This window comes from Entelurus aequoreus, linkage group LG16, assembly GCF_033978785.1.
Source record: "Entelurus aequoreus isolate RoL-2023_Sb linkage group LG16, RoL_Eaeq_v1.1, whole genome shotgun sequence".
Classification (NCBI taxonomy): Eukaryota; Metazoa; Chordata; class Actinopteri; order Syngnathiformes; family Syngnathidae; genus Entelurus; species Entelurus aequoreus.
In genome coordinates, this window is record NC_084746.1 from 48068562 (window position 1) to 48085130 (window position 16569).

Here is a 16569-nt window from a genome sequence, read left to right on the forward strand (position 1 = left end):
GATTGGACCATTGGGGTGCCGTTAGGGCCAGCAAGGCCTTCTCTGCTGGCCTAACATAACCAGAAATCATGATTATAATTAAAGGCCTACTGAAATGACATTTTTTTATTCAAACGGGGATAGCAGATCCATTCTATGTGTCATACTTGATCATTTCGCGATATTGCCATATTTTTGCTGAAAGGATTTAGTAGAGAACATCGACGATAAAGTTCGCAACTTTTGGTCGCTGATAAAAAAAAAAGCCTTGCCTGTACCGGAAGTAGCGTGACGTCACAGGTTGAAAGGCTCCTCACATTTCCCCATTGTTTACACCAGCAGCGAGAGCGATTCGGACCGAGAAAGCGACGATTACCCCATTAATTTGAGCCAGGATGAAAGGTTCGTGGATGAGGAACGTGAGAGTGAAGGACTAGAGTGCAGTGCAGGACGCATCTTTTTTCGCTCTGACCGTAACTTAGGTACAAGCTGGCTCATTGGATTCCACACTCTCTCCTTTTTCTATTGTGGATCACGGATTTGTATTTTAAACCACCTCGGATACTATATCCTCTTGAAAATGAGAGTCGAGAACGCGAAATGGACATTCCCAGTGACTTTTATCTCCACGACAATACATCGGCGAAGCACATTAGCTACGAAGCTAACGTGATAGCATCGTGATAAATGCAGATAGAAACAAAAGAATTAAACCCCTGACTGGAAGGATAGACAGAAAATCAACAATACTATTAAACCATATCATCCTCGATCCTTGACCCCCGCCCGGACACGGACCTTGTCACTCCTCTCCTGCCCTGGACCACCTGCCTGCCCCATGGACTGCCTCGTTCCTTCGCTCTCAACACTTGGTAACACACACTTCAGCTAACTACACACATAGCATCACACACACACACTCTCCATTTCCTTACTGTTAGAATAATCATGTATATATATTATCACACAACTTTAGTATGCTTAAAGTCCGTTGCTATCGTTATTAGCTATTGTGCTCAAGTTAGACTTTTGTATCTGTGCAAGGACGAAACTTCTTGTCTGAGGGGTGGCCTCAGCCGCAGATGTCATCTTTGTTTCAGCCCGCTAACAGCCAAGGACTTCAAGGACCTCAAAGAAGATAAGATGACAGCACGCAGACGAAGCAGAGACAAGGCCCCAGCACATTCCGTCACGTATTGTGCGTACTGGACCTACTTTGCATGATATATGTGACCACTCCTTTTAGAGGCGACCTCAGTGATGTTGACTGTGGAACTCCTGAATAAATGGAGGGACGCGGGAGCTGTACCTTAGAGTGTAGGGCGAGACTGTGACTGAGTGTGCAGCTCCATGCGTTCTCCCCATGAGCTAAATTGAACTCTGTCTCAGCATGGTTCCTTGCTTCGACACTTAGTTTAGTTTTTTAGTTAGTATTATTTACTATTATTATACAGCAGGGGTCACCAACCTTTTTGAAAGCAAGAGCTACTTCTTGGGTACTGATTAATGCGAAGGGATACCAGTTTGATACACACTTAAATAAATTGCCAGAAATAGCCAATTTGCTCCATTTACCTTTAACTCTATGTTATTATTAATAATTAATTATATTTACACTTAATTGAACGGTTTAAAAGAGGAGAAAACACGAAAAAAATGACAATTAAATTTTGAAACAGTTTATCTTCAATTTCGACTCTTTAAAATTCAAAATTCAAGAAGAGAAAAACTTAAAAAAATAATTTATGGAACATCATTAGTAATTTTTCCTGATTAAGATTAATTTTAGAATTTTGATGACATGTTTTAAATAGGTTAAAATCCAATCTACACTTTGTTAGAATATATAACAAATTGGACCAAGCTATATTTCTAACAAAGACAAATCATTATTTCTTCTAGATTTTCCAGAACAAAAATTTTAAAATAAATTCAAAAGACTTTGAAATAAGATTTAAATTTGATTCTACAGATTTTCCAGATTTGCCAGAATAATTTTTCTGAATTTTAATCATAATAAGTTTGAAGAAATATTTCACAAATATTCTTCGTCGAAAAAACAGAAGCTAAAATGAAGAATTAAATTAAAATGTATTTATTATTATTTACAATAAAAACAATAAATTTACTTGAACATTGATTTAAATTGTCAGGAAAGAAGAGGAAGGAATTTAAAAGGTAAAAAGGTATATGTGTTTAAAAATCCTAAAATCATTTTTAAAGTTGTATTTTTTCTCTAAAATTGTCTTTCTGAAAGTTATAAGAAGCAAAGTAAAAAAAATTATGAATTTATTTAAACAAGTGAAGACCAAGTCTTTAAAATATTTTCTTGGATTTTCAAATTCTATTTGAGTTTTGTCTCTCTGAGAATTAAAAATGTCGGGCAAAGCGAGACCAGCTTGCTAGTAAATAAATAACATTTAAAAAATAGAGGCAGCTCACTGGTAAGTGCTGCTATTTGAGCTATTTTTAAGAACAGGCCGGCGGGCTACTCATCTGGTCCTTACGGGCTACCTGGTGCCCGCGGGCACTGCGTTGGTGACCCCTGTTATACAGTATATATTGACTATATATATAATAAATTATTGAACATTACTGCCCCCTGGTGTCTGACAGGTCATCTCCCCTCTGTTAAACCATAACAGTGGGGTGATGTTTGTTTTTTGCCTGGTCCCCGACCAATTTCTTCGAGCCCAATGTGGCCCCCGAGGCCCTACAGGACACCCCCTGTCTTGTATTCCGTGTAGACCGACATGTTATGACAAAGTGTTGCCAAGTCAGCCCAGACATGTTTTTGGCATAACAAAGGACGCGGTATCTTATTGATTTCATGCGTGTGTTTGGGAGTGAAAGGCCAATTAGAGAATCCCATAGCGACACATTTGTGTAGGCTTATTTAACCTTAAAAATAAATTGGCTCTCTTACACTACACTTGAAGAAGGCCCAGTCCGCATGAACACACAAACAAAAATGGAAAAAAAGTGTTTTTTTTTCATGTCATGGATTTCAAAGTCTCTGTTTTTGTCAGCGTCTGCTAACACACTCTCCAGAGGGCCACGAGAAGTGATGCAATGTGGATCAATGTGGATCAATGCGTGTTGCTTCAGCCCACTAACAGCCAAGGACTTCAAGGACCTCAAGAAGATAAGATGACAGCACGCAGACGAAGCAGAGACAAGGCAATCACAAGGCCCCAGCACATTCCGTCACGTATTGTGCGTACTGGACCTACTTTGCATGATATATGTGACCACTCCTTTTAGAGGGGACCTCAGTGATGTTGACTGGGGAACTCCTGAATAAATGGAGGGACGCGGGAGCTGTACCTTAGAGTGTAGGGCGAGACTGTGACTGAGTGTGCAGCTCCATGCGTTCTCCTCATGAGCTAAATTGAACTCTGTCTCTGCATGGTTCCTTGCTTCGACACTTAGTTTAGTTTTTTAGTTAGTATTATTTACTATTATTATACAGCAGGGGTCACCAACCTTTTTGAAAGCAAGAGCTACTTCTTGGGTACTGATTAATGCGAAGGGCTACCAGTTTGATACACACTTAAATAAATTGCCAGAAATAGCCAATTTGCTCCATTTACCTTTAACTCTATGTTATTATTAATAATTAATTATATTTACACTTAATTGAACGGTTTAAAAGAGGAGAAAACACGAAAAAAATGACAATTAAAATTTGAAACAGTTTATCTTCAATTTCGACTCTTTAAAATTCAAAATTCAAGAAGAGAAAAACTTAAAAAAATAATTTATGGAACATCATTAGTAATTTTTCCTGATTAAGATTAATTTTAGAATTTTGATGACATGTTTTAAATAGGTTAAAATCCAATCTACACTTTGTTAGAATATATAACAAATTGGACCAAGCTATATTTCTAACAAAGACAAATCATTATTTCTTCTAGATTTTCCAGAACAAAAATTTTAAAATAAATTCAAAAGACTTTGAAATAAGATTTAAATTTGATTCTACAGATTTTCCAGATTTGCCAGAATAATTTTTCTGAATTTTAATCATAATAAGTTTGAAGAAATATTTCACAAATATTCTTCGTCGAAAAAACAGAAGCTAAAACGAAGAATTAAATTAAAATGTATTTATTATTATTTACAATAAAAACAATAAATTTACTTGAACATTGATTTAAATTGTCAGGAAAGAAGAGGAAGGAATTTAAAAGGTAAAAAGGTATATGTGTTTAAAAATCCTAAAATCATTTTTAAAGTTGTATTTTTTCTCTAAAATTGTCTTTCTGAAAGTTATAAGAAGCAAAGTAAAAAAAATAATGAATTTATTTAAACAAGTGAAGACCAAGTCTTTAAAATATTTTCTTGGATTTTCAAATTCTATTTGAGTTTTGTCTCTCTGAGAATTAAAAATGTCGGGCAAAGCGAGACCAGCTTGCTAGTAAATAAATAACATTTAAAAAATAGAGGCAGCTCACTGGTAAGTGCTGCTATTTGAGCTATTTTTAAGAACAGGCCGGCGGGCTACTCATCTGGTCCTTACGGGCTACCTGGTGCCCGCGGGCACTGCGTTGGTGACCCCTGTTATACAGTATATATTGACTATATATATAATAAATTATTGAACATTACTGCCCCCTGGTGTCTGACAGGTCATCTCCCCTCTGTTAAACCATAACAGTGGGGTGATGTTTGTTTTTTGCCTGGTCCCCGACCAATTTCTTCGAGCCCAATGTGGCCCCCGAGGCCCTACAGGACACCCCCTGTCTTGTATTCCGTGTAGACCGACATGTTATGACAAAGTGTTGCCAAGTCAGCCCAGACATGTTTTTGGCATAACAAAGGACGCGGTATCTTATTGATTTCATGCGTGTGTTTGGGAGCGAAAGGCCAATTAGAGAATCCCACAGCGACACATTTGTGTAGGCTTATTTAACCTTAAAAATAAATTGGCTCTCTTACACTACACTCGAAGAAGGCCCAGTCCGCATGAACACACAAACAAAAATGGAAAAAAAGTGTTTTTTTTTCATGTCATGGATTTCAAAGTCTCTGTTTTTGTCAGCGTCTGCTAACACACTCTCCAGAGGGCCACGAGAAGTGATGCAATGTGGATCAATGCGTGTTGCTTACCCCCCCCCCCTTTCGCATTTGTCTCGATGCGTCAATTTGTCCATGTTTCACTCAAGGATGCTTCACGCTGTAAGTGGCCAAAGCTTCTCCAAGCCGTAGGACGCGTATTTAATGGAGTGATTTACAAGCGGAGCACACTTAGTGCCCACCTCTTGCCTCTCTCCTCCCACTAGGTGAGATCTTCCCCGTCCACTACGGTTTGTAAAGCGCCGGGGAGCCATTAGCTCGTTAAACTGCACCGAGGCACATCGCAGGTTTGATGCCTGCTGACAGGCGCGCATGAAAAAATAAATAGAACTATTCATAGACTCACCAAGAAAGTGAGTGCATGACACTTTATATGATATTATAACCCGTCTTTGAATATACACCATGTGGTCCTGGGTCACCGTGTTGAAGTATTGCTGCAAACTAACTCTGCTTTTGTTCGAAAGTCTACAGCGCTGAATAGGCACTTTTTTTTTTTTCTTTTTTTTTTTAATCAGGCAAAACAATTTGTCTCCGCGCCGGAATGTGTTTGTTAGCAAACACGTGAATTTGCATGAGGGTGGAATGTGACCTTTACACTGCAGTTTTGTATTCAGAAACAACTCATCTGCATGTTACATTGTGTTCCTTGTCTTAGAAAAGGACTTAAAGATGGGATTTCATGTGTTTTCCTACAAAGCTTGGAGGTAAAAAACTCCTACTTTGTTGGAAAAGTATGGGCCGTCTAAGAAAAAAATGACAATATCATTAACCAAGCTTTTAAATGTTGGTAATATTATTTGTTGTTTTTATGTTTTTTTCTGTCCACCTATTATCTATTTCCAGACTATAAGGCGCACTTAAAATAATGTTATTTTCTCAAAACTCTTATAGCCCAATGCGCCTAATGTAGGGAATAGGAACGTTTGGTTGAACTTACCCAACTCGTTGACTTTCTAGCATTGGACGGGGTGTAAATTGTCTTAAGTTGAAGATGTCAACAAAAGCTGTCGCTCTATACCAGGCCTGGGCAATTATTTTGACTCGGGGGGCCAAATTTAGAGAACAAAATGTGTCTGGGGGACCGGTATATCTATTTTTAGGAACATTAATACACAACCTCACAATAAAATTTAGAGAACAAAATGTGTCTGGGGTCCGGTATATCTATTTTTAGGAACATTAATACACAACCTCACACTAAAATTTAGAGAACAAAATGTGTCTGGGGTCCGGTATATCTATTTTTAGGAACATTAATACACAACCTCACAATAAAATTTAGAGAACAAAATGTGTCTGGGGTCCGGTATATCTATTTTTAGGAACATTAATACACAACCTCACAATAAAATTTAGAGAACAAAATGTGTCTGGGGGCCGGTATATCTATTTTTAGGAACATTAATACACAACCTCACAATAAAATTTAGAGAACAAAATGTGTCTGGGGGCCGGTATATCTATTTTTAGGAACATTAATACACAACCTCACAATAAAATTTAGAGAACAAAATGTGTCTGGGGTCCGGTATATCTATTTTTAGGAACATTAATACACAACCTCACAATAAAATTTAGAGAACAAAATGTGTCTGGGGTCCGGTATATCTATTTTTAGGAACATTAATACACAACCTCACAATAAAATTTAGAGAACAAAATGTGTCTGGGGTCCGGTATATCTATTTTTAGGAACATTAATACACAACCTCACAATAAAATTTAGAGAACAAAATGTGTCTGGGGTCCGGTATATCTATTTTTAGGAACATTAATACCCAACCTCACAATAAAATTTAGAGAACAAAATGTGTCTGGGGTCCGGTATATCTATTTTTAGGAACATTAATACACAACCTCACAATAAAATTTAGAGAACAAAATGTGTCTGGGGTCCGGTATATCTATTTTTAGGAACATTAATACACAACCTCACAATAAAATTTAGAGAACAAAATGTGTCTGGGGGCCGGTATATCTATTTTTAGGAACATTAATACACAACCTCACAATAAAATTTAGAGAACAAAATGTGTCTGGGGTCCGGTATATCTATTTTTAGGAACATTAATACACAACCTCACAATAAAATTTAGAGAACAAAATGTGTCTGGGGGCCGGTATATCTATTTTTAGGAACATTAATACACAACCTCACAATAAAATTTAGAGAACAAAATGTGTCTGGGGGCCGGTATATCTATTTTTAGGAACATTAATACACAACCTCACAATAAAATTTAGAGAACAAAATGTGTCTGGGGTCCGGTATATCTATTTTTAGGAACATTAATACACAACCTCACAATAAAATTTAGAGAACAAAATGTGTCTGGGGTCCGGTATATCTATTTTTAGGAACATTAATACACAACCTCACAATAAAATTTAGAGAACAAAATGTGTCTGGGCTCCGGTATATCTATTTTTAGGAACATTAATACACAACCTCACAATAAAATTTAGAGAACAAAATGTGTCTGGGGGCCGGTATATCTATTTTTAGGAACATTAATACACAACCTCACAATAAAATTTAGAGAACAAAATGTGTCTGGGGTCCGGTATATCTATTTTTAGGAACATTAATACACAACCTCACAATAAAATTTAGAGAACAAAATGTGTCTGGGGTCCGGTATATTTATTTTTAGGAACATTAATAGACAACCTCACAATAAAATTTAGAGAACAAAATGTGTCTGGGGGCCGGTATATCTATTTTTAAGAACATTAATACACAACCTCACACTAATGTCTGATTGAATGCTAAAAACGTTATGACAGACCGCATTAAAAAACGAATTTTTAAATTTTTTTACTGAATGAGAAATGCATAATGTGCATGAAAATAAAGAATGTGGGATTTATAATATTAACTATGAATGATAAAACACTGAATATTGACAACATATGAACATCACACCCCCTCTCCATCCACATATTTTACAATCAAGCGAAACGCAACAAAAATGCAACAAACACAGCGGAATATGAACGCGAAGGGTAAAAAAAAACCCATCTACAATCTGATATATCTGATATATCACTAATAGAGATGTCTGATAATATCGGCAGGCCGATATTATCGGACATCTTTATTATGCGTTAAAATGTAATATCGGAAATGATCGGTATCGGTTTTTTTATTATCGGTATCGTTGTTTTGTTTTTTTTTTGTTTTTTTTTTATTTATTTTTTTATTAAATCAACATAAAAAACACAAGATACACTTACAATTAGTGCACCAACCCAAAAAACCTCCCTCCCCCATTCACACAAAAGGGTTGTTTCTTTCTGTTATTAATATTCTGGTTCCTACATTATATATCAATATATATCAATACAGTCTGCAAGGGATACAGTCCGTAAGCACACATGATTGTGCGTGCTGCTGCTCCACTAATAATACTAACCTTTAACACAGTGGTTCTCAAATGGGGGTACGCGTACCCCTGGGGGTACTTGAAGGTATGCCAAGGGGTACGTGAGATTTTTTAAAAATATTCTAAAAATAGCAACAATTCAAAAATCCTTAATAAATATATTTATTGAATAATACTTTAACAAAACATGAATGTAAGTTCATAAACTGAACATCAAATCAAGTAGGCTATTCCATTCATTACAATGCAACAATGCAATATTCAGTGTTGACAGCTAGATTTTTTGTGGACATGTTCCATAAATATTGATGTCAAAGATGTCTTTTTTTGTGAAGAAATGTTTAGAATTAAGTTCATGAATCCAGATGGATCTCTATTACAATCCCCAAAGAGGGCACTTTAAGTTGATGATTACTTCTATGTGTAGAAATCTTTATTTATAATTTAATCACTTGTTTATTTTTCAACAAGTTTTTAGTTATTTTTATATATTTTTTTCCAAATAGTTCAAGAAAGACCACTACAAATGAGCAATATTTTGCACTGTTATACAATTTACTAAATCAGACACTGATGACATAGTGCTGTATTTTACTTCTTTATCTCTTTTTTTCAACCAAAAATGCTTTGCTCTGATTAGGGGGTACTTGAATTAAAAAAAAATTCACAGGGGGTACGTCACTGAAAAAAGGTTGAGAACCACTGCTTTAACAGTTAATTTTACTAATTTTCATTCATTACTAGTTTCTATGTAACTGTTTTTATATTGTTGTACTTTCTTTTTTATTCAAGAAAATGTTTTTAATTTATTTATCTTATTTTACAATTTTTTTTAAAAAGTACCTTATCTTCACCATACCTGGTTGTCCAAATTAGGCATAATAATGTGTTAATTCCACGACTGCATATATCGGTTGATATCGGTATCGGTAATTAAAGAGTTGGACAATATCGGAATATTTTATTTGGTACATGGTGTAATGATAAGTGTGACCAGTAAGATGGCAGTCAAACATAAGAGATAAGTCTCAAGTAAACAACACCAACATTTTAAATGTTCCATTGACAATATAGAACATTACACACGGTGCTGGAAAATCTATCAAAATGTTTTGGTAGTGAATTTTTGAGTGCCATTTCTAATATAAAGTAGTGTAAAGTTCTTACTTATATCCAATGTTCCCTCTAATTTTTCATGTGTGTGAGCAAAGGCAAAAACTCCCTGAGCATTCAGTGGAGCCCATGTGAGCAACATCAGACGTGCACACTGTGGCTACACCAGCAGCACACCTGTCCCAAACCTGACTAAAGAACAAATTCAATCTCCATCCATCCATGGAGCCTATCTCAGCTGCATTCGGGCGGAAGGCGGGGTACACCCTGGACAAGTCGCCACCTCATCGCAGGGCCAACACAGATAGACAGACAACATTCTCTTATTATTATAATCAAATGACAGCAGTCATTTCCATTTCTAATATAAGTGTTTAGGCCCACTTACAATGACAATAACAACAAATATAGTTTTTCATGAACTGTGTACTTGTATTGTTTGTCTGGGTGGAGGTCCTGCCTTGGAAATAATTTGTACCCCTTTCAGACATTGCATTTAGTTCCCATTAAAACATTCACATGTTGCACAATGAGATGTAAGCAGGGGATCATGTGTACATTCCTGCAACTTCCTGTTTGTAAAAAAATATATTTTTATTAGTATTTATTTAATATACTAACAGCATTTCATGATTAATATTTATAAATTAAGATTCCTAATAAAATACACTAGGATAAGCACACATTTGATTGGTAAATCATAGTGTAACGACCTGGAATGACACTTTATGTGTGGTGTTGGAGTTGTCCGACTTTTTGTGTGGCTGTAAACGCATCACTGGCTAAGTGCCATATGTGCATGTGTTGGCGCAAGTGAGAAAGAGCGAGCGGCTGCTGTTGATGTAACAAAGTTGCTTTTGGTCTGGTTTGTACTGCAGAAAATGACCACTTTTGCTAGATATATTTTTTTTTACTAATGTTTTGGTGATGTGTTTATGGCCGACAATAAAGAGTTTTGCTCAGTAAAGTGATGGATGGAATTCATGTCCTCAAAGCGTCTCGACAGATGTTACAATATTTGAACAATGATGACGAAAACTGTTTTCTCTGTCGTGTCCGTGTGTCGAAAATTGTTGTGCGCTTATTTTTTATTTGCTTACTAATAAAAGGAAAGTTGTCTAGTATGTTCACTATTTTATTTAAGGACTTAACTGCAATAAGAAACATATGTTTAATGTACCGTAAGATTTTTTGTTATAATAAAGCCAATAATGCAATTTTTTTTGGTCCCCTTTATTTAGAAAAGTATCGAAAAGTACCGAAAAGTGTCGAAATAATTTTGGTACCGGTACCAAAATATTGGTATCGGGATAACACTAATTACAACAAACAACTACACTGAGCAGGTTTGCCAAATGGGAAATGAAAATAATTGTATTTTGAGGAAATTTATCGTATTTACCCTATTTGACATTCCTCAGGACAAGTGCTACAGTAAAACATTAATACAGACCATGCATGGTATGGAGTTATAAAGCAGTTTCTAAAACTAAAACACTGTTGGAAAAAAGATGCTACTGACACTACAGCGCCCCCATCTTGCTGTGAGAACGTTAGGGAATGCACAACATCTGGCGTAGTGCAAGACATATCCTGGTTGTATGCTACTATCCATGTATTGAAAGGATACTTTCGGATATGCTCCTATCTTGGAAACGTTATCAGTATAAATTAGTGTTGTCCCAATACCAATATTTTGGTACCGGTACCAAATGATTTAGATACTTTTCGGTACGTTTCTAAATAAAGGGGACCACAAAAAATGGCATTATTGGCTTTATTTGAACAAAAAATCTTAGGGTACATTAAACATATGTTTCTTATTGCAAGTTTGTCCTTAAATAAAATAGTGAACATACAAGACAACTTGTCTTTTATTAGTAAGTAAACAAACAAAGGCTCCTAATTTAGTCTGCTGACATATTCAGTAACATATTGTGTCATTTTCCATTTTATTATTTTGTCAACATTAAGGAAAAGTGGTAGAAAATGCATGATTAATCTACTTGTTCATTTACTGTTAATATCTGCTTACTTTCTCCTTTATAATGTTCTATCTACACTTCTGTTAAAATGTAATAAACACTTATTCTTCTGTTGTTTGATACTTTACATTAGTTTTGGATGATACCACAAATTTGGGTATCAATCCGATACCAAGTCGTTGCAGGATCATACATTGGTCATATTCAAAGTCCACATGTGTGCAGGGACATATTTCCTGAGTTTATAAACACAATATACATTTAAAAAAACGAAAAAAGATGTGATGCCAAAAAATCTGAGCTTTTCCATGCAAGCTGGTATCAGTTTTTTCAGACCGATATGCAATATCAATATTTGATATATCGTATTTTTCGCACTAAAAGTCAGGGGCCGTACTTATCAAGCTTCTTAGAGTGCCATTTTACACTTAAGTCCTGAGAATTTGCTAAATTTAGTCCTACTCTCAAACTTAAGAATAAAAGCTTTTTATCAACGTTCTTAAGTCTAAGAATCACTCCTACTCTCCACGATATTTAAGAGACCTTCAGAGGTGTCTTAAGTGGTTAGGAGTTGCCAGCAGGGGATGGCACTGAGGTGAGAGAGACGTGCGCGAACGTTCAGGGAACGGAACAATGTTTTTTTTTTTTTGATGACGAGCAGCTGATCAAACGGTATCGTTTAGACAGAGCGGATATTATTTTTGTCACAGATTTAATACTTTTCGATTCCTTGTTGATTTCTGCATGTGTCTGCAGTGGGCTAGTATATATAGAGCCACCCACACCAGTTTCAAATTAGTCGCCTAATTAATGAATTGGAAAGAAAATGTTATGACAGTAGCGTATGTGTGTGGCCGTGAGGTGAGTGACGTCAGTGAGTGTGTGGGCGAGAGAAGAGAGGGAGCGGTAGCGTGAGTGCCGGTGGGGACTAGTTTGTTTTGTATTATTTTGTAGTTTATTGTCAAAATATACACTCCCATTGTCCACTTAAATATTTCCAAGATATTTCTTTATTCTTAGACAACGGATTCCCTTCCGTGATTGGTCATTTCTATGGAGACAGAAATGACGTCACCTAAAATTGCGTTTACGGCACATAGTAATGTCGTAATTCAGCTCTGAGTGTGACACTTAAGATTCAGTCCTACACTTCGCTGAAAGTGTGAGTAAGACGCTTGATAACTAACTTTTAAGTGCAGCTTTCAGCCAAGAATTTATTTACTCTTAAGTCAACTCTTAGCAGACTTCTTAGGAGTAATTCTAAGAAGCTTGATAAGTACGGCCCCTGGACTAGTGTTGTCCCAATACCAATATTTTGGTACCGGTACCGGTTCCTAAATGTATTTCGATAATTTTCGATACTTTTGCTTTATTTTAACAAAAAATCTTAGGGTAGATTAAACATATGTTTAATGAAGCTTGATAAGTACGGCCCCAGTTTTTTTCATAGTTTGGCCTGGGGTGCGACTTATACTCAGGAGTGACTTATGTGTGAAATTATTAACACATTACCGTAAAATATCAAATAATATTATTCATCTCATTCACGTAAGAGACTGGACGTATAAGATTTCATGGGATTTAGCGATTAGGAGTGACAGATTGTTTGGTAAACGTATAGCATGTTCTATATGTTATAGTTATTTGAATGACTCTTACCATATGTTACGTTAACATACCAGGCACGTTCTCAGTTGGTTATTTATGCCTCATATAACGTACACTTATTCAGCCTGTTGTTCACTATTCTTTATTTATTTTAAATTACCTTTCAAATGTCTATTCTTGGTGTTGGGTTTTATCAAATGAATTTCCCCGAAAAATGCGACTTATACTCCAGTGCGACTTATATATGTTTTTTTCCTTCTTTATCATGCATTTTCGGCCGGTGCGACTTATACTCCGGAGCGACTTATACTCCGGAAAATACGGTAGTCAAAGCAACTCCGAATGCTTTGTTTTGTCAATAACAGTTTACATTTAACATATTTGTGGCTGAATGTTGTGTTTTCATCGGCTGTGTCTGTAGAAGGACATTATTAGCAAAGTTTTAAGCTTTTCTTAATGGAAAGTGAGAGCCCATAAGCTAAATCCTCTGAAATGTCATTTCCCCACATTTTATCTTCAGGTAAACACAGCTTGCCTGTTGTACTTTAATAAGAGGCTCAGTCCTTTAATAAAACTTGGAAATGTCAACGCAGCGCCTCCCAGTCATCTCCTGATAATTCCTTCAATAATTGCAGCAATCTTATCTTTGGCGGAAACAACCTCAAAGTGCACGGCGGCGAATACGACTTTTTTTTTGGACGAGTCGGACTTGTTTGCGGTCCCGTTTGTGCGTCTTGATGTCCCCCGTGTTCATTTTTCTGTCTCATTGTCTCCGTCTCCTCGTCGCTTGGCATTAATGCACTGGGAAAGAAAAAAAAAAAACCATCTGTTTCCGAGCCTTCCGAGCCGCTCTAATCTCTTCTATTAGCGGCGCTCCACTCCCGCGCATTCCCTCAAGGCTATCGGCGGGTCCTTAAAAGGGTCTTAAAATAAATGATCAAGAATTAAGGACTTAAAATATATCAACACCGGCTACAGCTACAGAAGATCCGTTCAGCGTTCACGGGGTCGACCCGGGAATTTTCACAGCGCCAATGCATGCGTCGGCATTCAGAAACACGACTGAGTTCTGTGTCCCGCAATAATTAATGTCCCGATCGGCTTTATCATAAACAGGGCGGTGAGGCTACGGTTTTTATTTATATTAGTGGTGCTCCACTGGGAGCAAAAAAAACAGTTTTTTTCAGTAATTCCCTTGCTTTTTTGGTTTTGTCTTTTAAAAAAACCGCATGTCTCCTCCCTGCTAGTGGTTGCTCAGCAGGCGCTAAGCTAATTAAGTGACTATCAATTAGTTTCCACTAGGGTTGAACGGTATACCGGTATTAACATAGTACCGCGATACTAATGAATCATTTTCGGTACGATACCGTCTCTGAAACGTACAAACCCAGCACCCCCTCTCGCCCGCGGCGAAGTCACGTCGTGTCATTGCCGGTTTATGAGCAGACGAGCATGTTCGGCAGCGCACAATCACAGAGTACTTACAAACAGACACAGTGTGTAGAGAGAAAAGGGAGAACGGGCGCATTTTGTCTTAAAAACTAACGATAAAGGTGAAGTTATAACATTGAAACGCCCTCAGGAAGAGATTCTTTAAGACATGGCTAGCTAGCTAGCGGCTAAAGTCCAGCCCCAGTCTGCAGTGTTTTAGCTACTTCTAAATCACTAATCCTCGTCTCCATGGCGACAAATAAAGTATGTTTCTTACAAGTATCATCCCTGCAGGACGAGGAATAGCTAAACATGCTTCACTACACACCGTAGCTCACCGGCGTCAAAATGTAAACAAACGCTATTACGGGATCTACACCTAACATCCACTGTAATGATACCAAGTACAGTAGCGCATCGTTTTTCAACCACTGTGCCGCAGCACACTAGTGTGCCGTGAGATACAGTCTGGTGTGCCGTGGGAGATTATCTAGTTTAACCTATTTGGGTTAAAAATATTTTTTGCAAACCAGTAATTATAGTCTGAAAATTATGTGTTGTTGTTGAATGTCGGGGCTTTCTAGAGCTCGGGAGAGTAACCGTGTAATACTCTTTCATATCAGTAGGTGGCAGCAGGTAGCTAATTGCTTCGTAGATGTCGGAAACAGCGGGAGGCAGCGTGCAGGTAAAAAGGTGTCTAATGCTTAAACCAAAAATAAACAAAATGTGAATGCCCCTAAGAAAAGGCATTGAAGCTTAGGGAAGGCTATGCAGAACCAAACTAAAACTGAACTGGCTACAAAGTAAACAAAAACAGAATGCTGGACGACAGCAAAGACTTACTGTGGAGCAAAGACGGCGTCCACAAAGTACACCCGAACATGACATGACAATCAACAATGTCCCCACAAAGAAGGATGAAAACAACTGAAATATTCTTGATTTGCTAAAACAAAGGGAAATATTGCTCAAAAGAAGTCATGAAACTGCTGCAGGAAAATACCAACAAAAGAGAAAAAGCCACCAAAATAGGAGCGCAAGACAAGAACTGAAACACTACACACAGGAAAACAGAAAAAAAAAATCCAAATAAGTCAGGGCGTGATGCGACAAGTGGTGACAGTACACCTACTTTGAGACAAGAGCTATAGTGATGCATGCTTGGTTATGGTTTAAAGTCATATCCAACAATTGCGACAACGACTTTTTACTGTCAATATCGGCTACTGAGTTTAATTTTTTAATGTTTTCTGCTGGTGGTGTGCCTCCGCATTTTTTCCAATGAAAAAAATGTGCCTTGGCTCAAAAAAGGTTGAAAAACACTGCAGTTGCGTATCTAGTTGATACTACTATGATTACGTCAATATCTTTTGGCATCACAACATGTTCTTTCGTTTTTTTTAAATGTATATTATTGTGGAGGGAGGCGTGGCCTGCCGTGGAACGGGGTGTGCCAGGACCGGCCTCGAAGACAGCGACAGGTGCGTAGATGGCCCAGGTGGGCCTTGTTATCTAATCACCTGTCGCCTTTATTAGCAGCAGCCGTGATGAGACGAATTAGTCGGGGTTGGAAGTGCTGCTGAGCGGACGCAGCAGACAAAGACACTTTGCTGAAAAGCAAAAGCCGCTGCACCTGTTATGAAAATAAAACAGTGTTATACCCTGAAATTCTCTCTCCTTGCAGTGTGTGGTGGTCTGAAGAACCCACTCAAGGGCAACCTCTACATTTGCTAACTCGTCTCATCACGGCTGCTGCTAATAAAAGCCGACAGGTGATTAGATAACAAGGCCATCTACGCACCTGTTGCTGTCTTCGAGGCCGGTACTGGCACACCCCGTTCCGTGGCAGGCCCGTAGGCCACGCCCCCCTCCACAATTATGTTTATAAACTCAGGAAATATGTCTCTGGACACATGAGGACTTTGAATATGACCAATGTATGATCCTGTAACGACTTGGTATCGCATTGATACCCAAATTTG

The 16569-nt window shown here is 37.4% G+C and overlaps 1 protein-coding gene across 1 annotated transcript in view; it reads right to left on the reverse strand.

Moving 5' to 3' along the window:
- The window catches only part of LOC133631219 (cell adhesion molecule 3-like), a 378223-nt gene that overhangs the window by 152300 nt on the left and 209354 nt on the right, over positions 1-16569 (reverse strand). The gene's annotated exons all lie outside the window — the stretch shown is intronic.